Source organism: Schistocerca serialis, chromosome 10 (genome assembly GCF_023864345.2).
Source record: "Schistocerca serialis cubense isolate TAMUIC-IGC-003099 chromosome 10, iqSchSeri2.2, whole genome shotgun sequence".
In the NCBI taxonomy this organism is placed as follows: domain Eukaryota; kingdom Metazoa; phylum Arthropoda; class Insecta; order Orthoptera; family Acrididae; genus Schistocerca; species Schistocerca serialis.
The window spans coordinates 212,073,691-212,091,211 of NC_064647.1; the positions used below are offsets into that span (position 1 = coordinate 212,073,691).

The 17,521-nt window shown below is 41.9% G+C and overlaps 1 protein-coding gene across 2 annotated transcripts in view; it reads right to left on the reverse strand.

The window, feature by feature from the left end:
- Positions 1-17,521, reverse strand: part of LOC126425133 (translation initiation factor IF-2-like) — a 79,362-nt gene that overhangs the window by 23,626 nt on the left and 38,215 nt on the right. Inside the window, exon 4 of one of the 2 annotated variants that reach the window (XR_007576267.1) lies at positions 10,209-10,487. The exons of the other annotated variant lie outside the window; for it this stretch is intronic. The gene's annotated coding sequence lies outside the window, so the exon portion shown is untranslated. Of the gene's footprint in view, positions 1-10,208; positions 10,488-17,521 lie in introns of those variants that run through there. 2 annotated transcript variants of the gene reach the window in all.

Genomic DNA, 17,521 nt, shown 5'->3' on the forward strand with positions numbered 1-17,521 from the left:
GTATTCTTATGTTATAAAATTGTAATTGTCACCAGTTCATGATATTATTAACTTGTAAGTTACATTTCACTGCACACGTTTCTGTTGGTCATAGTATATGGACAATATGTGAGAAGTAGGGACTGTTAGTGTTTGCACGTGTGTTAATAATTCAGCAAGGGACTGGATAACAGCATTGCTTGTTCTAAGGACAATTTCAAAAACTTTGTGAGTGCACAAGTGGTGGTTTATGGACTTGCTATGTTCTCCGCAAGACTCTTCAATGGTGAATGTGCACCTGCACAATCGCAACAGATGGCTGCTGGACATTTTTACAAGGACTACAGTGGGTCTGCACCTCTGGTGGCCCACCAATACCATTATCTCTACAAGGACTACAGTGGGTCTGTATCTTTGATGGCCCACCAATACCGTAATCTCTACCAGGACTACAGTGGGTCTGCTCTGTGATGACCTACCAATACCCTTCAAAACGTCGAATGACTCTGCTGTGGGTTTGCTATGTTGTGGCCCATTATCTGTCAGCATGTCAAGAGTCAGCACTGTCTTTCCGTTGGAAGGACAACGCTACTTCTTCAAGACTGCATGGAAATCCACTACTTCTGTGTGCAATTTCTTTTACTAATGAGACTTTTTAAAAAAAAAAATGTAATTACTATTATGATGAATGATTAGGACTATCTTTATGGACTGTGAGAAAATTTTAGCTTTTGACCAACATTGTATCAATAAGTGTGTGCATTTGATTTCTTTGTTATTGTAATTATGAAAAATTTTATCAAATCATTATTGGCCACTGCCCAAAAAAAATTTGTAAAATTTTTTGTGGGGAGCATGGGGGCTATGTAAGTAGGCTGTTTATGTTTTCTCTATGTAAGTAGGCTGTTTATGTTTTCTTATTGGCAACGTTACGTAGCGCTCAATATGAAAATCACTGGCTGTGCTGTGTGCAGTCTGTGGCTAGTTTGCATTGTTGTCTGCCATTGTAGTGTTGGGCAGCGGCAGCTGGATGTGAACAGCGCGTAGCGTTGCGCAGTTGGAGGTGAGCCGCCAGCAGTGGTGGATGTGGGGAGAGAGATGGCGGAGATTTGTAATTTGTCATGAACTGCTATATTTATATATGATGATATCAAGGTAAATACATTGTTTGTTCTCTATTAATATCTTTCATTTGCTAACTATCCCTATCAGTAGTTAGTGCCTTCCATAGTTTGAATCTTTTATTTAGCTGGCAGTAGTGGCGCTCGCTGTATTGCAGTAGCTTGAGCAGCGAAGATTTTTGTGAGGTAAGTGATTTGTGAAAGGTATAGTTTAATGTTAGTCAGGGCCATTCTTTTGTAGGGAATTTTGAAAGTCAGATTGCGTTGCGCTAACAAAATATTGTGTGTCAGTTTAAGCACAGTCATGTATAAATTGTTCTAAGGGGACGTTTCATTGTTAGCTACTTGGATGCATGAACTGTTAAGCTGATTGTTCGATAATTCATGCATTTGTTGGCTCTGCGATCTTCTATGATACTAAATGGATGAAACGGTCAGGCTGTTAAAGCTCCAGGTTGCCTATCTACTGACTACCAGGGTTAACAAACCTTTGATTTTGAGTATTTCACATAATTATTGAAGAAATTTAAAATTTTCGAATGCTGCGATAATCTACTCTTAGATAGGTATAATTTTACGTTAAAGATTTACAACTGTGGTGTCACCGCCGGACACCACACTTGCTAGGTGGTAGCTTAAATCGGCCGCGGTCCAGTAGTACATGTCGGACCCGCGTGTCGCCACTGTGTGATCGCAGACCGAGCGCCACCACAAGGCAGGTCTCGAGAGACTGACTAGAACTCGGCCCAGTTGTACGGACGACATTGCTAGCGACTAGACGTACGAAGCCTTCCTCTCATTTGCCGGGAGACAGAATAGCCTTCAGCTAAGTCCATGGCTACGACCTAGCAAGGCGCAGTTATCCATATCTGGAGAGAGTCTCACTTGTATTATCAAGAGCAATGTACAAGAAGACATTAAAGTTAAGTACATGAGAAGCTCCGTTCTTTTCTTTACAGCTTTCATCACGTATCCTGTTTCAGACTTAACACAAGACGGCGTGAGTTGACGCGTGCCCTTTCGGCTACTTCACTCTGGACTGGCTGCCTTGTCAGTCCACAACAACAACAATATGTCAATTATTAAAGTTAGATACTGTTTCTATGTCTTGGGCCGAAGTAACTTACTGTGTGCAAATTAGCCACACTATATTCATCTGCTATCTGGTAACGAGAGCACTTAGACACTTCCGGCAAACCACAGACATAACTTAAAGCTGCTTTTTACGCGGGAAATCGTTCTTTAAGGAATTTGGGTAAGGGTGAGAGTTATTGGTACTCAAGATTCCGTCGAACAAGAATGAGGTGACAAGTTGTTCTCGGTGATCCATATTGGAAAAGCTATTAAAGGACAGTTAGTATTGTACATTCTTTCTCTAGCAACAGCAATATTTGTCTTTGGTGAACAATGCAAAATCCGATGGACAACTGTGCCATGGCTGGCACTGTTCCAACGTATGACGTAATTTGGCGATACTTCCAACACATGCGATTTACAAGATTACTGCGCGAAAGTGTTTATCTGTGGGCCAGCAACGAGGAAGTGGACAGCGGCAGCACGGAGCTGGAGGAAGAAGCGGATCCTTGTGGCGGCCTTCCACGTAAACAGGCGTCCGCAGCCGATCTGGCGCGTGCTCTTAAGATTATGTTCTGAAGCATTATATACTGAAGCACCGAAGTAACTGGTATTGGCATGCATAATCAGATACACAGATATGAAAACAGGCAGAATACGGCGCTGCGGTCGGCAACGCCTATATAAGAGAACAAGTGCCTGGCGCAGTTGTTATATCGGTAACTGCTGCTACAATGGCAGGTTATCAAGATTTAAGAGAGTTTGAACGTGGTGTTTTAATCGGCGCACGAGTGATGGGGCACAGCACCTCCGAGGGAGCGATGAAGTGAGGATCTTGCCGTACGACTATTTCACGAATGTACCGTGAATATCAGGACTGCGGTAAAACATCAAACTTCTAACATCGCTGCGGCCGGGAAAAGATCCTGTAAGAATGGGACCAACGACGACTTAAGACAACCGTTCAACGTGACAGAAGTGCAACCCTTCCGCAAACTGCTGCAGATTTCAATGCTGGGCCATCAACAAGTGGGAGCGTCCGAACCATTCAACGAAACATCATCGATATGGGCTTTCGGAGACAAAGACCCACTCGTGTGTCCTTGATGATTGCACGACACAAAACTTTACGACTCGCCTCGGCCTGTCAGCACCGACATTGGACTGTTGATGACTGGAAACACATTGTCTGGTCGGACAAGTCTCGTTTCAAGTTATATCGAGCGGATGGGCGTGTACGGGTATGGAGACAACCTCATGAATCCATGGCCCCTGCATGACAGCAGGGGACTGTTGAAGCTGGTGGAGACACTGTAATGTTGTGGGGCGTCTGCAGTTGGAGTGATATGGGAACGCTGATACGTCTAGATACGACTCTTACAGGTGACGCGTACGTAAGCACCCTGTCTGATCACCTGGATCCGTTCATGTCCATTGTGCATTCAGACGGACTTGGGGAATTCCAACAGGACAATGTGACACAACACACGTCCAGAATTGCTATAGAGTGGCTCCAGGAACACTTTTCTGAGTTTAAAACCTTCCGCTGCCAACCAAACACCCCAGACATGAACGTTATTGAGCATATCTGTGATTCTTTGCAACATGCTGTTTAGAAGAGATCTCTACTCCCTCGTACTCTTACGGATTTATGGTCAACCCTGCAGATTCGTAGTGTCAATTCCATTCAGCACTACTTCAGACATTAGTCAAGTCCATCCCACGTCATGTTGTGGCAGCTCTGCGTGCTCACTGGGGCCCTACGCGACATTAGGCTGGTGTATCAATTTCTTTCTCTCTTCAGAAAAAAATTATATGTTCCATATATATATATATATATATATATATATATATATATATATATATATATATATATATTGCCATTCTAACCAACAACAGAGAGGAAGCCAGACTTGCATTGGAAGAACCACACGGAATCTCACAGAAAACTGGGCTACAAATCTCCAACGAGAAAACACAGTATATGGGAAACAAACCTCTAGGTAATCTCCCCATTACTACTCAATACGGGAAAGTGGCACAAGTTGCCCACTTCATATACACTCCTGGAAATTGAAATAAGAACACCGTGAATTCATTGTCCCAGGAAGGGGAAACTTTATTGACACATTCCTGGGGTCAGATACATCACGTGATCACACTGACAGAACCACAGGCACATAGACACAGGCAACAGAGCATGCACAATGTCGGCACTAGTACAGTGTATATCCACCTTTCGCAGCAATGCAGGCTGCTATTCTCCCATGGAGACGATCATAGAGATGCTGGATGTAGTCCTGTGGAACGGCTTGCCATGCCATTTCCATCTGGCGCCTCAGTTGGACCAGCGTTCGTGCTGGACGTGCAGACCGCGTGAGACGACGCTTCATCCAGTCCCAAACATGCTCAATAGGGGACAGATCCGGAGATCTTGCTGGCCAGGGTAGTTGACTTACACCTTCTAGAGCACGTTGGGTGGCACGGGATACATGCGGACGTGCATTGTCCTGTTGGAACAGCAAGTTCCCTTGCCGGTCTAGGAATGGTAGAACGATGGGTTCGAAGACGGTTTGGATGTACTGTGCACTATTCAGTGTCCCCTCGACGATCACCAGTGGTGTACGGCCAGTGTAGGAGATCGCTCCCCACACCATGATGCCGGGTGTTGGCCCTGTTTGCCTAGGTCGTATGCAGTCCTGATTGTGGCGCTCACCTGCACGGCGCCAAACACGCATACGACCATCATTGGCACCAAGGCAGAAGCGACTCTCATCGCTGAAGACGACACGTCTCCATTCGTCCCTCCATTCACGCCTGTCCCGACACCACTGGAGGCGGGCTGCACGATGTTGGGGCAGGAGCGGAAGACGGCCTAACGGTGTGCGGGACCGTAGCCCAGCTTCATGGAGACGGTTGCGAATGGTCCTCGCCGATACCCCAGGAGCAACAGTGTCCCTAATTTGCTGGGAAGTGGCGGTGCGGTCCCCTACGGCACTGCGTAGGATCCTACGGTCTTGGCGTGCATCCGTGCGTCGCTGCGGTCCGGTCCCAGGTCGACGGGCACGTGCACCTTCCGCCGACCACTGGCGACAACATCGATGTACTGTGGAGACCTCACGCCCCACGTGTTGAGCAATTCGGCGGTACGTCCACCCGGCCTCCCGCATGCCCACTATACGCCCTCGCTCAAAGTCCGTCAACTGCACATACGGTTCACGTCCACGCTGTCGCGGCATGCTACCAGTGTTAAAGACTGCGATGGAGCTCCGTATGCCACGGCAAACTGGCTGACACTGACGGCGGCGGTGCACAAATGCTGCGCAGCTAGCGCCATTCGACGGCCAACACCGCGGTTCCTGGTGTGTCCGCTGTGCCGTGCGTGTGATCATTGCTTGTACAGCCCTCTCGCAGTGTCCGGAGCAAGTATGGTGGGTCTGACACACCGGTGTCAATGTGTTCTTTTTTCCATTTCCAGGAGTGTATCTGGGAGAGATAATCAACCATCAGGACTGAACTCAATAGCACTTTATGCTGCAGAAACTACAGTGATTCATGGTCATACAAAGACCAGAGAGATTGAAAAGCAGGAAAGAAAAATTCTGAGGAAAATATCTGGACCAGTGTTTCGGGAAGGTATTTGGATGAAGAGGCCAGCGAGAGAGATTTACAAAGACATAGAAACAATAACAGACACCATTAGAAAGAGAAGGATGAAGTCTTATGGACATTTCAGCAGGATGAATAAAAGCAGGCTCACAAGACAAATCTTTGGGATAGTAAACAAGAGCAAAACTAGACAAAGTGCATCACTGGAGCAGAAGAAGACATTAAAGAACTGGGGATCACGCAAGACAACATAAACAATAGAGAAGAGTTTAGAAACATCATACAGCAACACACACTTAAACAAGAACACATGGAGAACAGGACGGGAAAAAGATGGTCGGAAGAACGCAAGAGAGAACACAGTGAACGTATGAAGAGAATTAGGGAAGAACGAAGAAAGAAGAAGAAATCATGACTACTCAAGTTTTATCGCTTTCTCAAAAGGGAATAATCGAAAATTATATATATATATATATATATATATATATATATATATATATATATATATATATATGTGTGTGTGTGTGTGTGTGTGTGTACATATATATCTACATATATGTATATTTATAACCCATAACCCACGTATATCAAGTGCAACAGTACAGTTTATGTAATTGTTTTTTAAATTAGATGCTATCAAATATGAAACGTTTATTCTGCGAAAGTTTTAGCTGAGATTAGTGTAAATGTTCACCACTTGCAGGTGACGTTAATATGAACAACGCATACAGCACCAACTTTGCGTCTCTGTTATCAAACATCTTAACACAACTTTTTATACCATACACACCACAGCCTGTACGATGGAAGAGTGTGCATTTGTGGTATGTGTAGTCAGCCTGGGCCAACGGCCTTGCCGCAGTGGTAATAGCGGTTCCCGTCATATCACCAAAGTAAAACGCTGTAGAGCTGGGCTAGGATTTGGATGGGCGACCATCCGGTCTGCCGAGCGTTGTTTTCAAGTGGGGTGGACTCAGAACTCGTGACGCAAACTGAGGAGCTACTTGATTGAGAAGTAGCGGCTCCGGTTTCGAAAACTGATATACGGCCGGGAGAGCGGTGTGCTGACCACATGCCTGTTGATATCCGCATCCAGTGACGCCAGTTGGCTGAGGATGACACGGTTGCCGGTCAGTGCCGTTGGGCCTCCATGCGGAGTTTAGTTGACTTTCAGTAGATAGGCTGGGCTGTGTTTGCTCTTCGTTCTAAAAGGCACTGTCTTTCGAGGTGCATTCAAGTTCTATGGCCTCCGATTTTTTTTCTAATTAACTACTCACCCGAAATCGATGAAACTGGCGTTACTTCTCGACGTAATCGCCCTGCAGACGTACACATGATTCCATGGCAGCGGCGAAGGCTTCTTTAGGAGTCTGTTTTGACCATTGGAAAATCGCTGAGGCTATAGCAGCACGGCTGGTGAATGTGCGGCCACGGAGAGTGTCTTTCATTGTTGGAAAAAGCGAAAAGTCACTGGGAGCCAGGTCAGATGAGTAGGGAGCATGAGGAATCACTTCAAAGTTGTTATCACGAAGAAACTGTTGCGTAACGTTAGCTCGATGTGCGGGTGCGTTGTCTTGGTGAAACAGCTCACGCGCAGCCCTTCCCCTACGTTTTTGTTGCAGTGCAGGAAGGAATTTGTTCTTCAAAAGATTTTCATAGGATGCACCTGTTACCGTAGTGCCCTTTGGAACGCAATGGGTAAGGATTACGCCCTCGCTGTCCCAGAACATGGACACCATAATTTTTTCAGCACTGGCGGTTACCCGAAATTTTTTTGGTGGAGGTGAATCTGTGTGCTTCCATTGAGCTGACTGGCGCTTTGTTCCTGGATTGAAAAATGGCATCCACGTCTCATCCATTGTCACAACCGATGAAAAGAAAGTCCCATTCATGCTGTCGTTGTGCGTCAACATTGCTTGGCAACATGCCACACGGGCAGCCATGTGGTCGTCCGTCAGCATTCGTGGCACCCACCTGGATGACACTTTTCGCATTTTCAGGTCGTCATGCAGGATTGTGTGCACAGAACCCACAGAAATGCCAACTCTGGAGGCGATCTGTTCAACAGTCATTTGGCGATCCCCCAAAACAGTTCTCTCCACTTTCTGAATCATGTCGTCAGACCGGCTTGTGCGAGCCCGAGGTTGTTTCGGTTTGTTGTTGCACGATGTTCTGCCTTCACTAAACTGTTGCACCCACGAATGCACTTTTGACACATCCATAACTTCATCACCACATGTCTCCTTCAACTGTCCATGAATTTCATTTCGTTCCACACCACGCAAATTCAGAAAACGAATGATTGCAGGCTGTTCAAGTAAGGAAAACGTTGCCATTTTAAGTATTTAAAACAGTTCTCATTCTCGCCGCTGGCGGTAAAATGCCATCTGCCGTATGGTGCTGCCATCTCTGGGACGTATTGACAATGAACGCGGCCTCATTTTAAAACAATGCGCATGTTTCTATCTCTTTCCAGTCTGGAGAAAAAAAAATTGGAGGCCTTAGAACTTGAATGCACCTCGTACTTGCTGAGTTTCGTCTTGGATGGCAGTGGGCTATATTTCAGTCCTACGTCACACTCCGTTTCTGTATTAAAGTACACAATGTGTTTATTTGGGCACTGACATTTTTGCTTGCTATTTTCCGAATCCAAGTTGCTTTCCTGCGATTATATTTACGCTGGACAGGAATTGTAGTGAAAGGAAGAAGTGTTGAACTGCCTTGATGTTATGAACAATGATTGCTTGCTATTTATTATGGTGTGTTTGAGGTTCGATTCCCTTGAAAGAATCGATACGCTAAATGCCTGCCAGACGTGGGAAGGAGAGTGGCGCCATCGCAGCATGCAGTGGACAAGGGAAGCTGATATTGTTTATGCTTTACATTATCATTAGTGTACTGTACCTATATAACAGTTTCACAAGCTGTGATATTGTCGCGAATAAAACAGTGATCCGTGTATACAAGCAGTTTCCTTTAATTTACGTCTATGGTCACAAACTTTTTGTTAACAGATTACCAGTTTCAGTCTATAATGACCATCATCATATGCACGAGTCATGTTGTCAGTAGCGTGTTATTTATATATATTTGACGAAGCTGGTGCTGATTTTGCATTTAACATCTGACGATGCCACTATGGCTGCAGTACATTAGGACTTCGTTTTTATAAAACAGATCTAATGATGGTCATTATGGACCGAAACCGGTAATATGTTAACAAAAAGTTTGTGACCATAGACGTAAAGTAAAGAAAGCTTATTCTATACAACAGTATTTTCTAAAGTTTATAGACCTGTTGAACGATAGTTTTCCTTCTGATTGCTGTAACAGTCTCTAAGCAATTTCATTCCCTGTGTTTGCCTAATACTGTGCTGAAGATAGTTATTGTTTTATGTGTGTATTACCTGGTTTAATCTTTTACAATTAAGCTGCTCTTACGGGTATGTCTGATCTAAAGTATATTTTACTGAAGGACATTAATTCTTTCCTCTCTCTCTTTTTCTCCCTTTTTTGAAAATATTGTAATCGTTTTCTGAATTCACTGTTACTAGTAATACTGTATAAAAAACTGAAACACATTTTGGTTAAAGTTTTCTTGAAGACAGGTTATTTGCTGAACAGTTTTCTTAAGTAATTCATATAAGTGAAGGCTTAAGTCTTTCAAGTAATTTTGGCTCGTTCTTAAATTCATATTTCTTTGAGCTGTCAGTGCATGCAAGTTGGCTTTGACATGTAGAAGTGGGTTGGTTAGTGTAAAATTTGTGACCCAACTTCACTTAATCGCCCCTCCCATTTAATCCTGATGGTCTAGTACTCTGCAACACTACGATCCAGGGCATATGTATAAGGCTAACTATAGACCGAGCCACAGTGGGAACTAAACTGGTCACTTGGGCGGGTACAGCCATGTTGCAGTTCGAAATAGAGCACGCTGTCTTCAGGGGCAGACACATCAGCATGCTGTTAACGTTGTTAACTTCACGAGTATTGTCGACAAGACGGAAAAAGTTGTAGAGATGCCCATACAGAAGTTAACAATGTATCATGCATCGGTTCATATCGACTGCGGTCTTAATATATCGTTGACGTTGTTACTTAGCAACGAATACTAACTATACTGTGTCGCTACAGCAAGCACGATGCCTCCACCTGCGCAGTTTAAGAGCGTGGCCCGCGAGCCTTGTTCCTTCTCGACTGCCTTGGAATTTTTGTGCTGCCACCATGGCAGACCGAAACGTACTGGGCCATAATCCTGAAAACATGGCCAAAATTCCAAAATCTGCTCCAATATGGCCAAAATTGGGTATAATGGTATTTCTGACACTTCTGATAACGATTTTTACACCAGCTAGAATATTCAAAATGGCGCATCCAATATGCCGAAAAGAATTCGGTTGAAATTAATGAAATGGAGAAAAAATGTTTCCATGAATATTTATTATTTCAGTCTTAAATTTTAACACAGAACTGCCTCTATTACTGTCTTTATCACAGAAAATATGTATTAATAACAGAAAATGGAAGTTTTATTAAGTCTTCTTCATCTTCATCTTCTTGTGTTTCTTGTTTGTCAACTTAATTTCCTTCTTCATCTTCATCCTCAAAGACATCCTCTTCATCATCCTCAGCATATGGTTCCTCATGATCGACTATAGCAGGTACCAAGTAAGCACAATCTTCAGTCGACAAAGTTTTCATTTTCTTCGAAACCGGTTTTCAAAAGATAGAAATATGTAATAGTGAAATATAATTTAACAAAACAAAATTTATCAAGCAAATCTTATGGATATAAAAAATACTTATTTCATAAAGAATACTTTTTATATTTAAATATGTTTAAAATATATTTTCATATTTAGTAAATATATTATTATTTTGTAATAGCCTATTAGCAATGTTATAAAAATAACAGTTGTATGATTATATGTGTTTACGTGTCGTATTCGCCTTTAAGTCAAATTTTAAATTCTATTTTCTCATAGTAAATAACGACATTTTGCAAACGTCGCTTAAATACGGCTCGAAGCTGGAGTTGCTGCTAGTAGCTGGTTTTTAAGCTTGATTCGTGAAGATAGCAGTCCATACTTTAGGACTGAATGAAAAAGAAGCCAGAATGTCGTGTAATGTAAAACACATCTTTCTCGCTCGTGTTTTACAATTTCTTTCTTCCATTCCAGTAAGAAGTTAATTAACAAAAACTAATTATTAATTAATGATTAAATAATAAAATAAGTGTTCGTGATTAAGAACATACCTCACAGAATAGACCCCATTTAAAAAAAATTCGCTCTGATTTTGTTAAACAAAAATATTCCTTCCAAATGAAATATACCTTTGGAAAAACACTAGCTGTTTCTCAGCCTGGGATTCTGTAGTCTCAAACATTACTGTAGCCAACGTACTAGATGAAACTTCATAACTCTGACCATTTCTTTTAATTTATGGAAACTTTTTCGGGATTCTGACCAACGTGGGATGTCAGCAGTGCTTGAAGGATCTACCTCTTGGCGACTTTGTCCTCTGCATTCTCAGTGGACCATCCAAGACGATTACTTTGAGGAGCTTCCTAAAACATATGTCTGTGGTGATGGATGTTCCACAGTGAGTGGCTTGACTGTGTGTGCATGAAACGAACCTTTGCTAAAATTATGTAAATTCCCAAGCTTCATTGGTTTCTTCAAGATGCTGACTGTGTAGCCTATAGAGGCAACGGCGTAAGTAGATCCGTGACAGCTGCTAGCGCTGTTGCCAGCTTTCAACTGTGAAGCGCCGATGGTTGCAGGCAGAATCAGTAGCCAGCGAAAGAGGTCTGATAACACGGAGGCGTTGCCATAGAGACGCGTTCACAAAATCAGTTTACATTATTGACAGGTAGGCCCACGAAGCTACCTCGCCGTGTCCACTACAGCTGTGAGAGACCAATTTATGCTGATTCAACTGCAGCCCTAGCTGTGTTTTCACTGTAATCTGTAGACTTCCAGACCACTAACATTTGCTTCGATATATATATGTCCACAATAGCTGATGTATTATTTTAAGCATGTCTTGTCGTCTGCCTTTATTATTGCCTGTCCTATGGCTCTGAAATGTTAAGAATTATTTCAGTTAATACTTTCAGATTTTCATAAAGAATTTTTCAGAGCGCATGAGCATTTGCAGTGGGTAATATGAAGTTGTCTGAGTTCATTATTGCATATCCCTTATTCATTCCTAAGTTCAATGGCAATTGCCGTTCGAAAATTTTTGTTATCATTTATGACCTGTTTACTTCATGAAATTATCAAGTTTGCCAGCCGGAGTGCACAACCAATCCTGATGGTAGCGACTGGCTCTTGACTGTTGTAAGTAGGCTGTTTAGATTTTTATGTTGGTAACGCCACGTAGCGCTCTGTATTGAAATCGGTGACTGCACTGTGTCCAGTCTGTGGCTGGTTGGACTCATTGTCGGAATATTCGCTTGTGTAGTGTTGGGCAGTTGGATGGGAACAGCGCGTAGCGTTGGGCAATTGCAGGTGAGCCGCCAGCAGAGGTAGATGTGGGGAGAGAGATGCCAGAGTTTTGAGAGGTTACTATGAGCGGACGACCTGGACGTGTGTCCGTCAGAAAAATGAAATTTGTAAGACTGGATGTCGTGAACTGATATATATGTATATATATATATATATATATATATATATATATATATATATATATATATAAAGGTAAATACATTGTTCTCTATCAAAATCTTTCATTTGCTAACTATGTCTATCAGTAGTTAGTGCCTTCAGTAATTAGAATCGGCAGTATTGGCGCTCGCTGTATTGCAGTAGTCCGAGTAACGAAGATTTTTTTTAAGGTAAGTGATTCATGAAGGGTGTAGGTTATTGTTAGTCAGGGCCATTCTTTTGTGGGGATTATTGAAAGTCAGATTGTATTGCGCTAAAAATATTGTGTGTCAGTTTAGTGATGATCAGAATAAGCCAATAGAGAACTGTCTGAGTACGGTCAATTGTGCTCACCTGTTTGAAAATCAAATAACGTAAGAGTTTTTCCAGCACTGTCGTTTTTTACATACAAAGGGGAAGTTTCACTGTAAATTTACTACAGTAATGTGTATTGCTATAAATTCCATAAGTGTCATCTTAGCACCTGATTAATTCATTGTATTTATTGTTAGGTGTCGGGACAATAAAACTGTGCGGTTTACGTTGTTTTGTTGCAGCACTGTATTCAAAATAATGAAACAATTTCTTTGTAATAAATTATACCTGGGTCTGGCAGCTTCTATTCCCAACTCCTCACTCTCAACTTTTGAAACAGGTCATGCTAGCAATAGCGTAAGTTCAGTAATGGATCGTACTTAGCCTAGTGAAGGATGAACACGTGCCAAGAAGAGCGGGGTTCAGGTGCCCACCACTAAAGGCTAGTTCACACGACGACACTAGGTTGCGAAACCAAGTTTCAAAGCTGCTCTACCTACCACTGTGCACGCGCGGCGCGTGGTTACGCGGTCCGCTGCCAAACTAAACTTGTCCGTACTTTGATGACAAATAGCTAGTAGTTGTGAGTGGTTTGAGGTTAGGAATGTTGGCAGAGTGTAAGAAAAGTTAAATATGAAGTGGGAAACTGAGCACATCGTTCACTTCTTGCACGTCGATCCCATACGCTACTTGACCAAAAGTATCCACACACTTATTGATGGATATTAATAAGGGCTGTGTCCACTCTTCCTCTTTATAATGACTTTAGCTCAGATGGGAACATTTTTAGTGAGATGTCTGCTTGTTTGTGGAGGAATGGCAGACGATTCTATTGCAAGATCCGGAGCCAGAGAATTTAGTGACTCTTCTTTATTTTTTTAATGATTTCGTGACGCCTTCAGCTGCCATTCCCTTTATTTCATGTACGATTGTACAATTTCGGCCTTAGGCCATTTTCAGGTTTCTAAATAGGAAGCATTATACACTGAAGTTCAAAAGAAACTGGTACAGGCATGCGTATTCAGGCAGAAGACAGCATAGCTGTCGGCAACGCCTATATAAGGCAAGTGGCTGGCGCAGTTGTAGATGGGTTACTGCTGCTACAACGGCAGATTATCAAGACTTAAGTGAGTTTGGACGTAGTCTTATAGTCGGCGCACGAGCTATGGGATACAGCATCTCCGAGATAGCGATGAAGTGGGATTTTCCCGTACGACCATTTCACGAGTGTGCCGTGAATATCAGGAATCCGATGAAACATCAAATCTCCGACATCGCTGCGGCCGGAAAAAGATCCTGTAACAATGGGACCAACGAAGACTGAAGAGAACCGTTCCGCGTGGCAGAACTGCAACCCTTCCAAAAATTTCTGCATTTTTCAGTGCTGGGCCATCAACAAGTATCTATTCAACGAAACATCATCGATATGGACTTTCGGAACCGAAGGTCCACTTGTGTACCCTTGATGACTGCACGACACAAAGCTTTGCGTCTCGCCTGGGCCCGTCGACACCATCAGTGGACGAATTGATGAGTGGAAACATGTTGCCTGGTCTGATGGGTCTCTTTTCAAATTGTATCTAGCGGATGGACGTGTACCGGTATGGACACAACCACATGAATGTGTGGATCCTGTACGTCAGAAGAAGTCCGTTCAAGCTGTTGTAGGCTCTGTACTGGTGGGGGGCGTGTGCAGTTGGAGTAACATGGGACCCCTGACAGGGGGTACGACTGACAGGTGACACGTACGTAAGCTTCCTGTCTGATCACCTGCATCGATTCATGTCCATTGTGCATTCCGACCCACTTGGCCAAGTCAAACAGAACAATGCGACGCCCCACACGTCCAGAATTGCTACAGAGTGGCTCCAGGAACTCTTGAGTTTAAACACTTCCGCTGGCCACCAAACACCCCAGACATGAACATTATCAGGTATATTTGGGATGCTTTGCAACATGCTGTTCGCAAGAGATCTCCACCCCCTCGTGCTCTTACGGATTTACGGTCAGCCCTGCAGGATTCATGGTGTCAGTTTCCTCCAGCACCACTTCAGACATTAGTCGAGTCCATGCCACGTCGTGTTACGGCACTTCTGCATGCTCGCGGGAGCTCTACAAGATATCAGGCAGGTGTACCTGTTTCATTGGTTTTTCAGTGTATAAAATCTATCACCATACTTTATTGTTCATGTAAAAACAGGGTGCCAATATTTGTATTTCGAAATGTAATATATTGTATGTAAAATACATTTACAGTCTAATATGTACCGGTATGAAAGCACACCTGATACTCTTATATTGTCTACATTTATACTTATCAAAAATTTTAACTTAATATTTCCTGTGTAAACACACGGCAGCACATGAGATGTCATTCAAAAGCAGCATAGTGCACTTTGTTCAACCAGTGAGATACTAAATACAATCTATTAGCATCACATTGCTCAGCATCTGGTAAATATTTTTATTAAATTGATTTTAAGTAAATGATTTCCTTATTATCATTGTTTCACTTTGAGTCCAAGCAATTTAGTTCAATGTATTTAGTCACTGAAACGGAAACATGTTGAACTACATCTGTGTAAGATATTATTTGTGGAGCTATATTTAGGTATTAATGTCATATGGTATTTAATAGAATGAACAGTATTTCAGTCCTACGTTGCAGAGTGATAGGAGCTATTGATTAATTAGAGTGTACTGCATATCTGAAATAAAGAGCAACCTGGCAGCTCTATTTCTGATTTTACCTCAACCTAAGCAATATATTCGAAAACATGGGCACTTGTTCAGTAACAGTGAACTATAGAAGTCATGTGTTACCACATTGTACACTGTTCTGCAATCACAACATCACATCTACAACAGAACTATTCTACAATACGAATTTTCATGATGTCAGACATCAAATGAGTTAAGACAATTATAATCATGTTATTTTCTTTCTATGCTCCAATATTAGGGGTTACAGATTGAAACAAATATCAAATATGTTGTAATGTTATTGAATTATGCACTAATGTTTTATTCACATTGGGGACCAGCTCAGTGACTTACCAGTATATTATCACATCTTGCTGCTGCATTTACGTATCAGCAGTGTGAGTTTAAAAAACCTAGCAGGAGTCTGTAGTTTATTGAAGTGTAAGCATCTATGAATTGAGTATTGCTCTTCAAATGTTAATTACACAATGACATTACAGTATGAATTAAGGCACTTAAATCTGATGCAGTGTGACTGTTATACTACCTACACTCCTTACACTTAAGTAGAAAGTGACTTTAAAATTATGGATATATATGTATGAGTGAAGGTATTTATTATACACCAATATTAGCCCAAGTGCGCACCATCTGTGTGTGTGTGTGTGATGTGTTATATAATATTATATATACAGTACTTGAACATGATTATTTGAAGTCAAATTCACTTCATTATGCAATTTACACATATTATGCTACACACAGATATGCCTCTCTGATGGGAGACCTTCACATGTTGTCGCCAGTATCACTGACTTTTCCAACTAGGAGTTGCACTTTACGTTACTGATATATATAAAACATAATTTTAATCATCAACATATTAACAGCTATTTATGTAGCGTGGATGTCATGGACACGAACCCTTGTATTTTTAGAGAGTGAGATTTGTAATCTATTGCTCTCACATCTCAGTGCTGATATGGAAAGATGTTCGTTCTTTGTCAAATACTGAATTGCCCTTCCTCTTACCTTTTCTTATCATCTGGATTTGTGTCTCATTAGTGACAGATGCACCCTTGCGTAAGGTGATGATCATGATAGACTTTGACTTAGACCTGTTACTGTTTGGAGTGTAGTTTCTATGTTATTCAGGCTTAATTCCGTCGCCAAAGCTATACTTACAAAAATACTTCAAACCGCTACTTGACAAATATTATTGATATAGAAAAGTATATCTAGTCAATTCATATTCATGATGAAGCAAATATTCATGTTCTAGCGATATCAGAGTGAAGGATATATCTAAGAATATGAACTTTTTGTTCCAAAGTCATAATTATTATCTGCACTGATTTCGATGTTGTTCCGTTAAAAAATACGACACACTTTAGTCGTATTTTGCCTACTTCTTCTTCGAACCTAGCTAGTAAAGGGTTGTACTATGTCATCTATTCGATGTTGTGAAATAATTACATTTTTAACGAATTTCAAGAACTCATTTGGCAACATTATGCACACTCCGATTCTCCACTAATGATAAATACTTCTGCACATTTTACAGCCTTTTAAATACTTAAAAGTGGTCGGTCTGAAGACGCAGCGATCGCGCAACATACGTTATATCATTACCATTTTTATCACGCAAATCACTTCTTTGCATTGAAACTCAACAATAACATGGTATTATGTCACCGAGATCACGGCTCTCCAACCACGACATCTGAGCCTGGATAAAAGTAAAGGTACTTGGCAGAACTGCTGATGTAACAATAAAACAGAAAAGGAATTCACAGCTTCTTTTACTTCTGGATAAATGTTTAAGTCTCTTCTTGTTGGAAACGTAACGCAACCTTCCTTCGGCAACATTTTATCTTCTTAACTAAATTTCATAACTCACATAGAAAAGAGGGACGTTGCATTATGATCAACACACAACAATACACCGAATGTGATTACTAAGAAGTACTTGAATGAGATGTTGTGCACTACTGTGTAAAAGAGATACTTCATGTACTATTGAACTTCAGGAGGTAGACGATGCTGACTCTCGATTTTGGAACCGGCATT